General features: G+C 51.5%; 1 protein-coding gene across 1 annotated transcript in view; it reads right to left on the reverse strand.

Annotated features, from left to right (window-relative positions):
- The window catches only part of BCL9 (BCL9 transcription coactivator), a 59978-nt gene extending 47166 nt beyond the window's left edge, over window positions 1-12812 (reverse strand). The window contains exon 1 of the mRNA XM_039383364.1: window positions 12626-12812. The gene's annotated coding sequence lies outside the window, so the exon portion shown is untranslated. The remainder of the gene's footprint in view (window positions 1-12625) is intronic.
- Between the last annotated feature and the right edge of the window lie 1279 nt (window positions 12813-14091).

Consider the following 14091-nt stretch of genomic DNA (forward strand, 5'->3'; position numbering starts at 1 on the left):
CTCCCTGCAGCATTTGCCACTTTCAGATTCCTGGATGAGTGAAAGAATGCCATCTACCAAAATACCTGTCCCACCTCTCAAAGGGACTGGACATCTTTCAAATGCAAGGAAGGGCTAGTACCCAAGAACTGGCTGGGAGCACCCATCCTGGCACATAGCTGTCTGTGCTACAAAATTCACAAACCTACGTGGTCTCCTGTCCCTGGGTGGTCAGAGCACCTCAGCACCTCTGCTTTGCCTGTCCCATCTGCAGAGGCTGCAAACCAGTGGGTCTGTGCTATCAGACAACACAGGTAAGTCAAGAAGGGTTCAGTCACACTCACTGCACAGGCCACTTCTCTCTGCACAACCCTTCTTCCAACTCCTGCCTCAAATTCAAGCCTTCCGGGACCGGCTTCGAGGTGCAGCATGTAGTAAAACCTGCTTTCCCTTTACTTCTGGCTTTCTCTCACCAGCTGCTTTTATTACTCCTAAAGCTTCCTCCTAAACACTTCTTTTTCTCACGCTTCCTTGTACTTCAGGCTGGAATCCTGAAGCTGCTGAACTCAGGAATTCACCATTGTCTCCAGGTCTTCTTCCAGCTTGCCCCTTTATCCTCACAGCAATCATTGTTCCCTGGTGAGTCACAGACACCCCCCCCTTCTCCCCTCCAAATGCCTCCTGAACAATCTTCTCTTTTCCAAAGCCTGTCAAAACTGAGCCCAGCAGGATTCCCTACACCAACCTGACCTGGTTACAATACCTCCTGGAACTGATCCTCCAGCTGTCTGTGAAATTTCTGTAGAAGTGCCATTACTTTATGCAGTACCATTAGCAAAAGACTAATAAATAATGCACAGGAATAACACAATCCCCAATAAACAATGTACTGCTTCTTCTCCTATTTTCTTAAGTGAGCAACATGGATCCTAAATCTGATCTCCCCCCTCCAGTTGTTACCCAATGCTTTTCTCAGCTACCAAACTCTCTCTTCCCTCCCCTAGCAAGCCTGTCATTCCTTTCTTCCCAGCTGCCAGGGCCTTCCTTGCTACCTCCTCCAGCCCAAATACACCAGCAGACGTGAATGCAAGCGTCCATACAACACAAATGCAAACACCCGGACACATATCAGGTTGCATGCTGAAAATGCACATTTTCATACGCTGCAATAGCACATGGAAACGTGCACGGCTCACCGAGTATCATATTTATTTGGGTATCTGCTGGAACCCCTCTAGGAAAAGGTGAGTTGGAGGAGATCTTCTGATGAAAACAAAATTGCTGAATCCAAAGTCTGGGCAAGACAGTGGTAGATATATGATCAGGACGGTGTTGGGCAGAAGAACACATTGGGCCCAGGGGGCCTCTGAATGGCATCTTTAGCATTAAAAGGGAGGAATTCAGGAGCTTTAGATCAGAAGTGCATCCCAGACAGGCATTAGACTCTACTAAATAAGGTGCCTTACACCGACAGAGTGCCAGAAACCTCCTAACATCCTCCCCATGGTCTGCACACAGGCAGAGGGCAGAAGCCAAGCAGACAAGCTCTCTGTGTCAAGCTCCCTATGTAAGAGAGCAGGGAAGGGAAGCAACATCCTGGTGAAGGAACATCAAGTCACAGCCACTACAGAAAGCACCATGAATGCTCTAATCTGGGACTGCAGTAAGTCCTTCAGGACAGGGACCGTCTCTTTCCAGGGTCTGGACAGCAGGACTCCAGCCCCGTATCAACACTTCAGCATGCAGTGTACAAATATTTACTGTCACCAGAGGCCTGCAGAGAGAGGCTGTCTCAGATGGACCTCCCCAGGGGCATCTGCAGGGATGATGGAGGTCTGAGTCAGTGACCTAAGACCCAGACCTGGGGAGCTCTCTGTGAGTCACAGTGCAGCATGTTCCTTCCAGACAGGTTCCCTCAGTTATTTTCAAACACTCACTGATATGGGGGTTTTAACATTTATTTTTTTTTCCAGAGAAAATTCCATACTTCTATCCAGGGTGCCTCTGCCTACGTGCAGAGGTCCAGTTGGTGGCCAGCCCTGCATGGCCCTAAATGGTCAACACTATGTGAAAACAAGAGGCAGAAAAGCGCAAAGAAACACACATGGACCAGAAATAATCAAACTCTCATTCTCCCAGAGCACTAGCCATGGGAAAACATGCAGGGTCCCAGCAGCAAGATGGCAGGAGTGTGGGGATGTTGGCCCTGTCCCCTCACATCCTGAATATCTGGACTGGTACCAGCTCCATTTCCAAAAGGACAGCAAAGGGGCTGCTGCTTATTGCAGGCAGCTGCCAGGTTTGTATCCTCAACCCTCCCAAGAGCCCTGGCTCAGGCTCTTGTTGCGTAAGGCAGGGACACATCCCTAAGTCTGAGGTTTAGAAACAAGATGTATGTATTTGTTATTATTTTCAGTTATCTGAGTGCGGTAAAGGTCAGAACACTTATCTTCTGGGGTTGGTTCCTGCTCCCACTCATGTGGTTCAAAACCAATTGAATGATTTTCTGCATACTTCCCAGACAGAAAAAAATCCAGGGGGAATGAAACCTGATACAGGGCATTTTCTAAAGAGGATCTGTGGGAAAAAAAGGATCCACCGCAATGGGAGGAAGGGCTTGTGGGCATTCCTGGGTACCTCCTCCCCAGTCCCTGTTACACACAATGAAACATGAATAAAGATGACTGGGGAGGCCACAGCTTTTTACCTAAGTTTTAGCCTAAGCTGATCTCAAGGACTGGAGTGGACAGTATCACCTACGTGATAATCCCAGAGCTGCATTTTGGGTGACAAGATTCAAGGACACAGCTGCACGTCCTGTGCCCTCTGCACGGGCTGCTCCATAATCTCCAAGATTAATTTATGCAAAATATGGGAAGATGTGCTTTTTCCTTTTGCAGTGAATGACTTCATTAACCTTTCAGGAGCTTGCCAATAGTGAAGTAGAAGCAATGGGAAAATCACACTTCTGGGAAAAGGGGACTTCTGCCACTGTAGCTAACAGCACACAGCTGGGAGAGGCCAAAGGATGGACCCTGATTTAGGAATCTGCCTTCCCCCTCTGCCCTCCCTGATACCCTCCAGTCTCTGCCCTGCTCTTGAAATAGTCCTTCTCCCCTGGCTGCTGACAACTCACACATGACCAGAGAGACAAGGAAGCCAGATGGGAAGGCAAACGAAGCAGAGGGTTTTAGACAGTCTGGAGAGAGACCTAGCCCAGAGGCAGAGCAGGAGGCAAAAAGCAGGTAAAACAGGTGAAGCAGGTATGGAGAGGGAGAGAAACGGCTGTGGGAAAAATGGGAAAAGGTGTACGGCACCTTGCATGGAGCACAAGGGATACCATCTCAGCACGCCAAGGAAGGGTCAGTCTGTTGCAGAGACAGAAGGGAGAAATCAGGAACTGTCTGGTCAGGAGAGCTGAGGCTCATGACTTTAATGAGCCTGGGATTGAGCGATGCCTGGTAGGGGCAAACGTGGAAGGAACAGAGCTAAACTCCACTGGAGGTCAGAGAGTCACTATGCCCTGTCCTGTAGGACACTTGATGAACTTCAGCATGCGGCCATCTGCGTGACCTCTTTGTTGCCTTGCTGCCAGGAACACCTGAGGAGCCTTGATTGGGCTGTCTCTCCAATCAGCCTAGATGCAGCCACCTCTCCCTGCCCAGAGGAATGATCTTCTCCATGCCACATGTCCGCATTGTGGGAAGGGAACAGACGCCGTGAAGGGACACAAAAAAACCCCACCTTTCAGTTGTCACTGTTGGCCACGATCCTTGCAGCCAAAATCCTGTCCCTGAAGAGAGGTGGTTAAATACACTCCATCCACTCTGGCTGACTTGGATGAAACTCTATCCCACGTCAGACAGTGGGATAGCCTCTTCATGGGATCAGGTGGCTCTCTAGGCAGATGAGAGAGGGGTTCTCCCTAACACAGTGACCCTGCAACAGCAACTCTTCCCCTGCCAAGCACAGGTCTCCCAGGAACACAGCACAGCTGTCCTGACCTGCTGGGCACTGGCTTGCGGGCTCAGTGCAACTCTCCAACAAGATGCAAAGGCCTCTCCAAACCTTTGGTGCTAGTCTTCTCCTTCCTCCACCATGGCTTTCCCTGAACTCAGCTGGAAGTGACACAGTGGGACGTCACCCTCCTCTCAACAACCACAGATATCACCACGCAGGCAGGCACAACACAATCCATGTTTTCAGGACAGAGTGTATAAAGCCACGGGGAAATTGGGAGAATGGGACTAGGACAATGGGCCAGGACCAGAATAAGTCGCAAGGTCATGTCCACGGAGGTGAGGTGACGTCAGGAGACAAAATCTGAGACTACAGACTTCATCAAGCTTCCAGGCAGAAATGAAGTACTCAGACATTAAAGTGACAACCGTGCTGTAGCTCCCAACGAGGCTCGAGGCGGCTCCATCCGAAGCCGGCGGCACACAGGGCACACAGGCGGGGGAGTCTCACCTTGCTGCTCGGAGGGCAGGCTCCACCCCGCCTGGCAGCGGGGGGCTGTCCGGCTGATCCCACGCCCTGTCCTTCTCCCTCGGGCCACGGCCAGCCAGCCCGGCCGCAGGGACACGCAGCCGGGGACAATAAAAAGGGGAGAGACCCGCTAAGGGAGGAATTTGGAGGATAAACCAGAGAGAGAGTGTGCGGCGCATGAATAGTGGGGGAGGGTAGGAGATACAGGGTGAGAGAAGAAAATGACATGAACAGAAGGAAGAGAGCTGCAAATAGAAGGGGATATGGAAACAGCAGAGAGAGACAGATTGCAAGAGCGGTGGAAGTAGAGGAGACCTAGAGGGACAGAATATAATAATAACTCTTAAAATGAGAGGAAAAGGGGAAAGAGGAGAGTGAAGAAAGGGGAAAAGGGAGAAGGGAGAGGGAAGAGAGGAGAGGAGGGATTTATGGTTTCCTGGAGAAGGAAGACAAATGCCTTGCATGTTTTTCTCCTTAGTTTTCAAAGGTTTTGTGGAAGCAGTGTGAAGGTTGTCATCCTCATTTTAAGAAGGAAGGAACTAAGGCACAGAGACTGAGAGAGACAGTGAATGAATGAGTGAGGTGGTATAAAGAAGCTTAGCTCCCTGATTTAAGTCTTCCATCAAAGATACAGGTGAAGAACAGTCTAGACTTTCTTCTCCTGAGCACACCAGAGAGAATCCACTACCCAAACATGGTAGAAAGACAGCCTGCTAGAAGAACAAGAGATAACCCAAAGCAACATGAGAAAAAGAGGAGTACCTGCTCTTTTTTGACATCATCACCAATGTCTCTGGAGATCTGGGTTTAGAGGTGTTCAAAGTAAATTAACCTAGAACACACCAAAACAAGCACTGTCTGAGTGCTTATGTGGAGAACTGCCCGCAGGGAGAAGATGTTGCAGGGTGGGTTCAGGTACTTGCCACCCCTACCAGCTCAGATCCAGCTGTAAAGAAAATGGAAGGGGGGTGCGTGGGAGGCTGCACAACGGGGGCTCCGCTCCTGCAATGCTCACTAATGTCTTTCACTTGCAGCTTTTTTTTTTTTTTAGGTGTCTAATATTTACCTAGTTCAATTTGTACCACCTTTATGTTTCAAATGCCACTACGAAAAACAAGCTTTTTGTGCATACAAACAAACACCAAGACCCCAACAGCACGTACACCAAGCCAAACATAGTTTGTAAGAGCCCTGAATAAACCAAATACCTGGTGCCTGCTTGAACTCACACATACACCTGGGCAAACAAGAGCTTCCCAGTTACTCACTGCACACAGGAACCCAAAGGATCCAGTATTTTCCTAATCTCAGACAACACTACTTTATGGCTTGCTAGCACAGGAATTGTCTAGGATTCCCTCATCAATGAGTGACGAAGGTCTCTCTGCTATAAACTGATGTTAATGGCAGGTTGTGTACCTTGTTTGTTTATTGCCAAGGAGGAATGTTTGTCATGGCTGTCAAGTTTATAAAAATATTTCCATGATTTCAGACAGCTTGGCATTTTTACATGCAGCTGAGAGAGTGGATGAATGTACAGATGAAAAATTGAAGAAACATTACCGAGAGAGGGAAAAGAATATTTCCTAGCACCACCAAGGCTGCTTAGAAAGGCCAGGAAGGTCAGAGACATTTCTGAATAAAATGCATTTTTTTCCCCGCCGGGAGGTTTCTGAAGAGCTGGCAATAATTAAGCATTACAACACCTTTCTGTAGCAGATAACTCAGCCGAGGCCATCTGAGGTTAAAGGACTCGCCCGTGATCACACAACGCGAATCAGCGGCAGAGAGGAGAATTAAACCCAACAGGCTTAGCTTCCATGACCCAAGTCCCACACACCTGGCTGACGTCCAGACCGCAGGACGGGAGCTGCACCAGCTGTGGGCCTGACTGTCAGGTACAGGTCTTCCAAGACAGTCTAGCGACTGGGCACGGAGCTGGGCGACAGGCACCCACCCCAACTTCAGACGGCAATTGTGAAAACAAGCGACAGAAGGCTGGGAAGCAGTGCCTGGTTACCAGCCATGGTGCCAAGTGGATTAAATATACATCGGTAGATTCGATTACAAAGAGCAGCACGCAAGAGGGAAGTGACTGCAGTCAAGGACCCAGGACGGCGAGAAACAACCCCAAAATAAAAAAATCAAATCACGGCCTTCAGTAAGAAGAAATCCACGCTTCCGGAGCTTGCGGAGAAGGTTCAGCCTTCAGTCTCCAGGGCGACTGTCCCAGGCCACCCCGGAGGCTGCAAGTGTGCAGTGACACCCAAGCCCCAAGGGCTAGTGAGAAGCCTGCAGGACTCAGGTTTAGTGGGCTGAGAGAGATCCATATCACCTAATGCTGAGCAGCCCTTTGTTATCACTGTCACCAGAGAAGCTGGAGAGTGAAGTGGCAGAGAAAGTGAGCTATTCTCCCGTGTCCCCCCCAGCTGCCCCTGCCTTGCCAGGGCAGGGCTGAGACACATCCACTGAGTGAGGAAGAGGAGGAAGAAACAGGAAGAAACCCCTGTTTCACACTTCAGGGGTTTGTGCAGCTCAGGGCTGGAATATCCAAAGACACCCTTCCCAGTGTTGATATTTAGCCCTGCATCCACCTGTGCCCAAACGCATGGTCTGTTTGGGGGGGCTCTGAAAGTACTGGAGTACTGAAAGTACTGGTAAGGCCATGTCCTGACACCATTGACCAACTAAATGGTTCAATACTCATCTGTAGGGGGAACAGAAGGTCACCTCTTTGCTCTCCTTCTTTGCCCATGCGTTTCCCCAGGATTTCAAAGAGTTATGGAATTTTCATTGCAACCCCCTGACCAACTCCACCCTGTGCTTATCACGACACACGCACTACCACGACAACTAGTAATGATTTAATTTCCCCCTTCTTGGAACAAAAATAGAAAGGATAATCATTCAGCACTCCAGACACACAGCTGCCACCTGAAAAACGCAGGTGAACACAGCTAAATGGAAAGGCAAGTACAACATCAGGCCATTTTTTGTACCTGGAGAACGAGACCAGCAGTATTTTGCATGCAAGATTACAGGTCCGTGTGTAGTTGCATTTTCACATTCCATTACTGCAATTGCACACAGCCAGTTACGTGCCTTAGCAGCAGCTTACAAAAGCAATTGCTGCTAAACATACAAAATCCAGCCCCCAGATGCACACGCGCAAGACTGGAAAACTGGTCCTTATTTTCTGCCACAGAAAAGACGTGTGTATTTGCTGGCTGCGCCTGCTCCCTGTGCAAACACCACACCAGCATTATTCCCCTGGACTCACATTTATATGTTGATCCGCACACTCACTCGGGCTTTGCAATAACCTAAAATGTATGCAGCATTTTGCAATTAGAAGCATCCCAAAAATGCAAAAAAGGCCCCAGTTTTTTTGCATAAAAAAATTCTTCTCCCAGCAAGCAACTGTAACCACCTCTCCAGCCAGAATGTGCTGCCTGTTTAAAGCTCCCAGAGAAACACAGCGCTTACCCTTTAAGACAGTAAGAGATGAATACTTTTTTTCATTTAAACTATAGGGAGTTTTACCTAGATAGACTGCAATTTCCTGAGCTCAAATCTGGCAAAGTGCCCAGGGCTAAGACCACTCCCCCTTCTTCTTTTGGCAAAAATTTACCATGGCGTCTTTAGTAGTCAGAAGTAGTTTTTAGGCTCTTGTTTTCACAAAAGATGCTGAGGAAAAATCCAGTTGTAAGCAAGACCTGGTACTGCAGAACTTCTTCTAAGAACTAGACTAATGGGCGACATCTGAAGCTTTCTATCCCCAAATACCCTACCAAGGGATGGTTCAGTTCTGAGTCACAGGGAAGTGGACTGAATCACAAACAGCCATTCCTGCAAACTGGTCTCACACTCCCCCTCCTCCCCCCTCCCAAGTTTACAATCCAAGAAGTGACCAGGTTGAGGTTAGCTTGGGAAAGCTGATGAGATCAGAGTCTGGGGAGACACAGCCCCAGACAGCCTCAAGTTTTTGTTCACCGGCTCCTTGTTTTGCGTGGAGACACGGACGGCAGTTGTTACACCAGGTTTACCATATGTTTATAATATTGTTGTTATGGGAATACATGTACAGCCCATGTCACTGGCAAGTTCCACTGTTTTCTGCTGGAAGGACAAAACACAATCCACTGTCCAACAGAGCACCGAGTGTGCGCATACTTCCAGCAAAATTTATCGTGGCATGAGTCACGCTCAGCGCAAAACCACACGCTTTGTTCGTGGGATGGTGTGCGAGCCCGCCGGAGTGTCTGCACAGGAGCACAGACGTACCCAACCCATCCCGTGTGCTGCTCCTTTCCAGGGAGCTGGGCAGGCGTAACCCCCACCAAAGATTTCAGCAGGAAGATCAAGCTGAGCCTTAAAGCAATTTGCCTCGGGCCGTCAAATCAGTGTCAGGATCTCGGGTTCTGTGAGACCTCCATGTCCGAGATGGCCATTTCTCAAACGGGACCAGCGAAGGATAAAAGCACATTAACTCAGTTAGGTGCGTAACTCTGTATCACACACAAAAATATTTGCTTCCCCATGTGTCCCAAAATGGTGTTTAGGGCAGTGAGTTTGCTTGTAGGACACAGGAATAACGTGTCTGTGTGTGTGAGACTGTTGTCAGAACTAAGGTGCCCGAGCTGCCTGCACCCTCAGGTGCAGGGCAGGGAGCACTGGTGGTGCTCACACCTCCAGAGGGTAGGAGCAATGCCAGTGGCTCGAGTGGCTCTGCCACGCAGAAGCATTATTCAGTACTGAGGAGAAATCCTCTTTCCTGACAACCCCCTAGGATACTTGGGCTGAAGAAGTGAAATACGTTTTGTTTACTGCCGGCCCCACCAACTCCTGTGCTGCCACTGAAGACCTCAGAGGCGAGAGCAGCTGACTGGAGCAACCACCAGCTCAAAGGAAAACCGATTTACCCACTCAGCCTCCTTCTAGACATCAGCAAACAGCGCAAGAAATGGCCAACTCCCCTCCCCTCCTCCCCCCCCCCCGGCCCTGACACGTTGCCATTTTCTGTCCCCGTCTCCATGCAGCCAGTCACATCCCATGCCGTAGTTGAGAAGTGGCACGCAGGGTTTAATTGTGCGCACGTTCTCCGGGGAAGGGCGGCATGGGACGGCCACAAAGGAGCGGAGGCAGGAGGCCAAGGCTGGTTATTGGCCTCGAGTCATACTTGCTGAGCGGCGCGTTGAAGGATTTTAAAGCGTGTAGCTGATCAGATCAGCAGCTTGTCCTAGAAGGAGGAAAGTGACATAAAATATGCACAAGCCTTCCTTCTGTCCTGACAGCAGGTTGAGTTTTCAGATGATGTGGAAACAGCAGCCTGCTCTCCTCCCCCCAACATGGTCTCCTCTCACGCCTTTGCTGCAGCACTGCGGTCTTGTTCCCGACTCCAGAGACTCTGCTCCCTTCCCAGCCTTCACGCCGAGGCTCAGGCTCTGGCCAAGGGGCTCCACGCCACTGTTTTTATGCCCACTCAGCCCTTGGGCTTTCTTCTCAGCATGCCAAGCAGGGGCTCATTAGTGTTCCCTGTTAAGCTTTTGTGGCTCAAGCCCATCCAGCGCCAAGCTGGAACAGAAAGGCCATCGAATCCCCAACCACAGGAGTGCAAAACTTCCCCGTGCTGCCAGCCCAGCTGGAATTCAAACAGGTGATCCTGGAGAAGAAAGGTGGAGCATGCACGTGTGTGATCTGCGTGTGTGGGAGCAGCGTGTGAGCTGTGTCTGCAACGAGCTGGTGCTGCTTCAGCTCCTTCTCAAAGAGAGCAACTGGGAGCACGTCTGACCCGAGATCCATCCTCTGCATGTCTGTAACATTTTTGTGGTGTCACTTGTGCACGCAACACCTGTGGCATGTGCCTGCTCCGTCATGGGAACGCTGCCTTGGACAGGAAAACTAAAACATGGCGCGCACACACACTGGTTTCCAGTTGTAGCAACCTCACGTTGCAACTCGCGCCATCGCAAAGTTGGCTATCAAACACCACCGCCACCGGGCTGATGGAATAAGCTCTTCTGTAAACTGAGGAAAACACTAGGATTGGGTCGTGTCTGTGCAGGAACCACGTTTACAACATGTGCACGTTCCCCCTCGGGAGGAAGGATGTGCTACACAGGCAGGTGTGTTTGCTCAAACTTGCTGTTTCCACACGTGTGGAGGTGCTGGGCACGTGGAAGTATCCATGATGAAGCGTTTTTTCATCCCCACACTTATGTTCACAATTTCACATATTTTCTCCTTGCTATTGCCAGATTCCAGCAAAATTAACAGAAACTTACAAAGACAATTTAACAGAAGGCCCCTTTACCAGAGAAACCACCTATGGAAAAGTCAAACCACATGCTCTCTCCCCATCCCTCAGCTGCAATCCTTGCCCAAGTCGCGTACACCCCTGGAGCTGGCTACAAAAATCTCTTCCCCCTACCAAATGCCCCAAACCCTGCCAGGTCAGAAAACTCAACCTCTGCCTTCTTCCATGCAGAAAAGTCCTGCTACATCACACTCAGCTGAGCTACCACACTCAGTCTTGCTCGTGTCCTGATTCAGTTCAAAATTCCCCCTCTTTTTAAAGCCCTCCAAGGAGACGGTCCAAGGTCTTCCTTGGACATCCTTCCTCCCCACTCCCTCATCTGTCTACATCCCCTTTCCGCAGGTTTTCCACCCAGCATCAGAACCTTAGGTACTGGAGCCGCCTCCTTCTCCTCCCCAGGTCCAGCTGCCTGGAACAGGCATTTTTCGTCCCTACCTCACTGCCTGACAAGTCTCCTTTCAAACATGATCTGATACTTCTCCCCCTCCTGTGACTATAAACCTCAGAGTCTCTCTCCCTGCTTCTCGCATACCTCCATCACTGGACTCTCTGACTGTAAAGCATGCAGGATAAAGGTATCATGGAAAATGTTACAGCAAATCATAGGGTTTTGCTTTGATTCTTTTTCTGCTTATTTATTTATTTTTTGAAGGGAGGTAACAAGTCGGAGAGAAGCTGGCTGAGATTTCTGCTGTACATTTTTTTGCAGCAGCAAGATCCTCCATCTTCCTTGCTGGATTGAATAGGGTCTCAGGACAATTTAGACTCCCTCCCCCATCTCCCATTCCTGCTCATATTCTTCAACACATGATGCTCTCCTCCCAGCCTTGACTGGGAAAGCACATATCCTCACTCTCTCCCCCTCTTTCGGCTCTTGCCTCGCATAGGTTGTGTCAGGACATTAGGATGACGAACATTTGTGCAGCTCAGATTCTTGTAGGTTATTTTTTTGTAAAAAAAACAACCAGAATCAATGAAACCTGAATGATGGCACACGACAAACTTAAAAGACCTCGTGAGGATACACCTAGCGTTTCAGGAGGCTTTCTGTGCCTCGAGCCTAAAGGAAAAAAATATCCCCCCAAATTTTAACCAAACCCAATGCCGATGCTGTGACGAGCCCGGGAGTGAGGATCAGCGCTTCTCTCCCCTCTGCCTTTTATTTTTATTTATTTTTTTGCTCTTGCACGTTATCACCTCACCAACAGTAGGTTAACAGCTACAAAACCTCCGGCAAGCGAGCGAGCAAGCAGCCTTCACACTGCTGCTCTCACGCCGAGCTCGGTATTTACTTGCTGATAAACGGCAACTGTAAATACATCTCATCTAATCTCCCGACATCCAGGAGGGGGAAAAAAAAAACCCCATCTCCCATCCCCGCGGCGCTCCGGAGGGAGCGGGATGGAGGGATCACAAAAGACCTCGGCTTCCCACCCTCCCCGCGGGGCTTCACCCCGGCGCGGGGCAGCGGCTCCCCCCCCCCCCCGCCAAAGACCCGCCACCCCGCAAAACCCGCCGGGACAGAAGCCAACAGGTGGAAGAAAGCGCTTTTTTTTGTCCCTTCCGCGCTCGGTCCCGGGATCCCACCGCGGCTACTCCCGGGGGGAAACTGAGGCGACGGAGAAGGGGGGGGTAGGTGGGAGAGAGAAACTGAGGCACGGCCGCCGCGAAACTTTGCGCGCCCCCGCTCCGGGGGGATGCCGGGCAGCGGCGCGGGGCTGCCCGCGGCACCCACCGCCTGCCCCCGCCCCGCACACGCCGAGAGCCCCGCCGGGGGGAGCGGCCCCGTCCTCCCGTCCCCTCGCCCTGCCGTCCCCCCCGCCCCGCGGGCCGGCGCTGTACCTGCCTCAGGCGGCGAGGGCGCGGGGCGGCATGGCGGGGGCGGCGGGGAGCGGGCGCTGCGCCGGGCGGGCGCTACGGCAGCACCGGGGCAACTCACGGGAGCGCCGTGCCGGGCCTTTTGTCTGCGCGGGGCGGCGGGGCGGCGGGGCCGCCTCCCCCCGCGGGCGCCGCGGCGCTTGGTACGGCCCAGGCATTCATGCCAAGCGGCTTTCACACATGGAGGCTTGTCTCCAGCGGCTGCTGACAAGCCACAAACAAGGCGGCCCCCTCCCTCCTCCTCCTCCTCCTCCCGCCTCCCGCCTCCCGCCTCCTCCTCCGCCGGCCTCCTCCATGCGAACTCCCAACTCCGGTGACAGGCGCGGGGCAGGGAGAAGGGCTCCCGCCGCCGCCTCCCCGGGAGCGTGGAAAGCGCCCCGCTTTCCCCCTCGCCGGGAGGGAACGAGATATTCCAGCCTTGCCTCCGGCAGGGAGGCGAGCGCCGAGCCCGCCTGGCGAAGAGCACGGGTCCCGCCGCGTCCCACCCTCGCCATGGCTTCCCCGGCGCGCCGGCTCCTCCAGGAGCCAGCCGGGAATTCGCCCCGCTTCCCCCGCTCCAAGGGCATGCAAATAACCGCATGGTGGGGACCCAGCGCCAAGGGCCTCGGGGTCAGCTTCACCCTGCGGCCGTGAGCCCACTTCGCAGCAACACGGTGGCGGGAGGCAGGGGAGAAGGGCGAGGGAGGAATCACAAAAAAAACCAACCCCAAGCCCTCGTGGCCTCCCAAAAATTTTTGCACCCCCCCCCCCCCCCCCATTGCTGTAAACAGCTGGAGAGCCCAGTTCTCCAGTGGGAAAGTGTAGCTGTTCCCAAGGTATGAAAGGCTCTTACAACCCAAGACACCCAGAAAGGGTCTTGCCCAACAGCAGGGCCATGTTGGGCCCAGGCTTGCAAAGATTTGAGCTTTAGTTTTTTTCAGTGACTTCATCCGAAAGGGTTCCCTGGCCATGCAGGTTTGCGTGGCGTCCGTCCAGAAAAAGCTAAACCAAAACATAGCCGGCGTGAATCATTAAACTGTGCTGCCTTACGTATGGGTTCAGCAGGGTTCAGTCAGCCCAGAAAGCAAACCACATGACCCGCTGTCATACGTTTCGTAACGAAACCACAAAACTCAGTCTCAAAAAACACATCCCTGTCCAGGGACAACAAAAGTTGGTTGGTTTTTTTTCTCTGAGTCTCAACCAAAAAGGTCTGCGGAGTCCAGAAGAGTGTTGCACAAGCATCAGCTGGTTTCATTTAATAAAAGCAATTACAATAATCGTAATAATCACCACTCGCATAGCTTTTGTTGTCCGATGATCTCAAAGATATTTTACTAACCCAGGCAAGTATTTTTATCTAAACTTAACAACTGGTAAAACAGATTCAGGCAGATGAAGTGACCTACTTGAGGTCGTCTTCTGAACATGTAGCAGAAGGGAGAATGCAC

This window comes from Pipra filicauda, unplaced genomic scaffold (genome assembly GCF_003945595.2).
Source record: "Pipra filicauda isolate LSUMZ 115617 unplaced genomic scaffold, ASM394559v2 scaffold306_size1276767_pilon, whole genome shotgun sequence".
Taxonomy (NCBI): Eukaryota; Metazoa; Chordata; class Aves; order Passeriformes; family Pipridae; genus Pipra; species Pipra filicauda.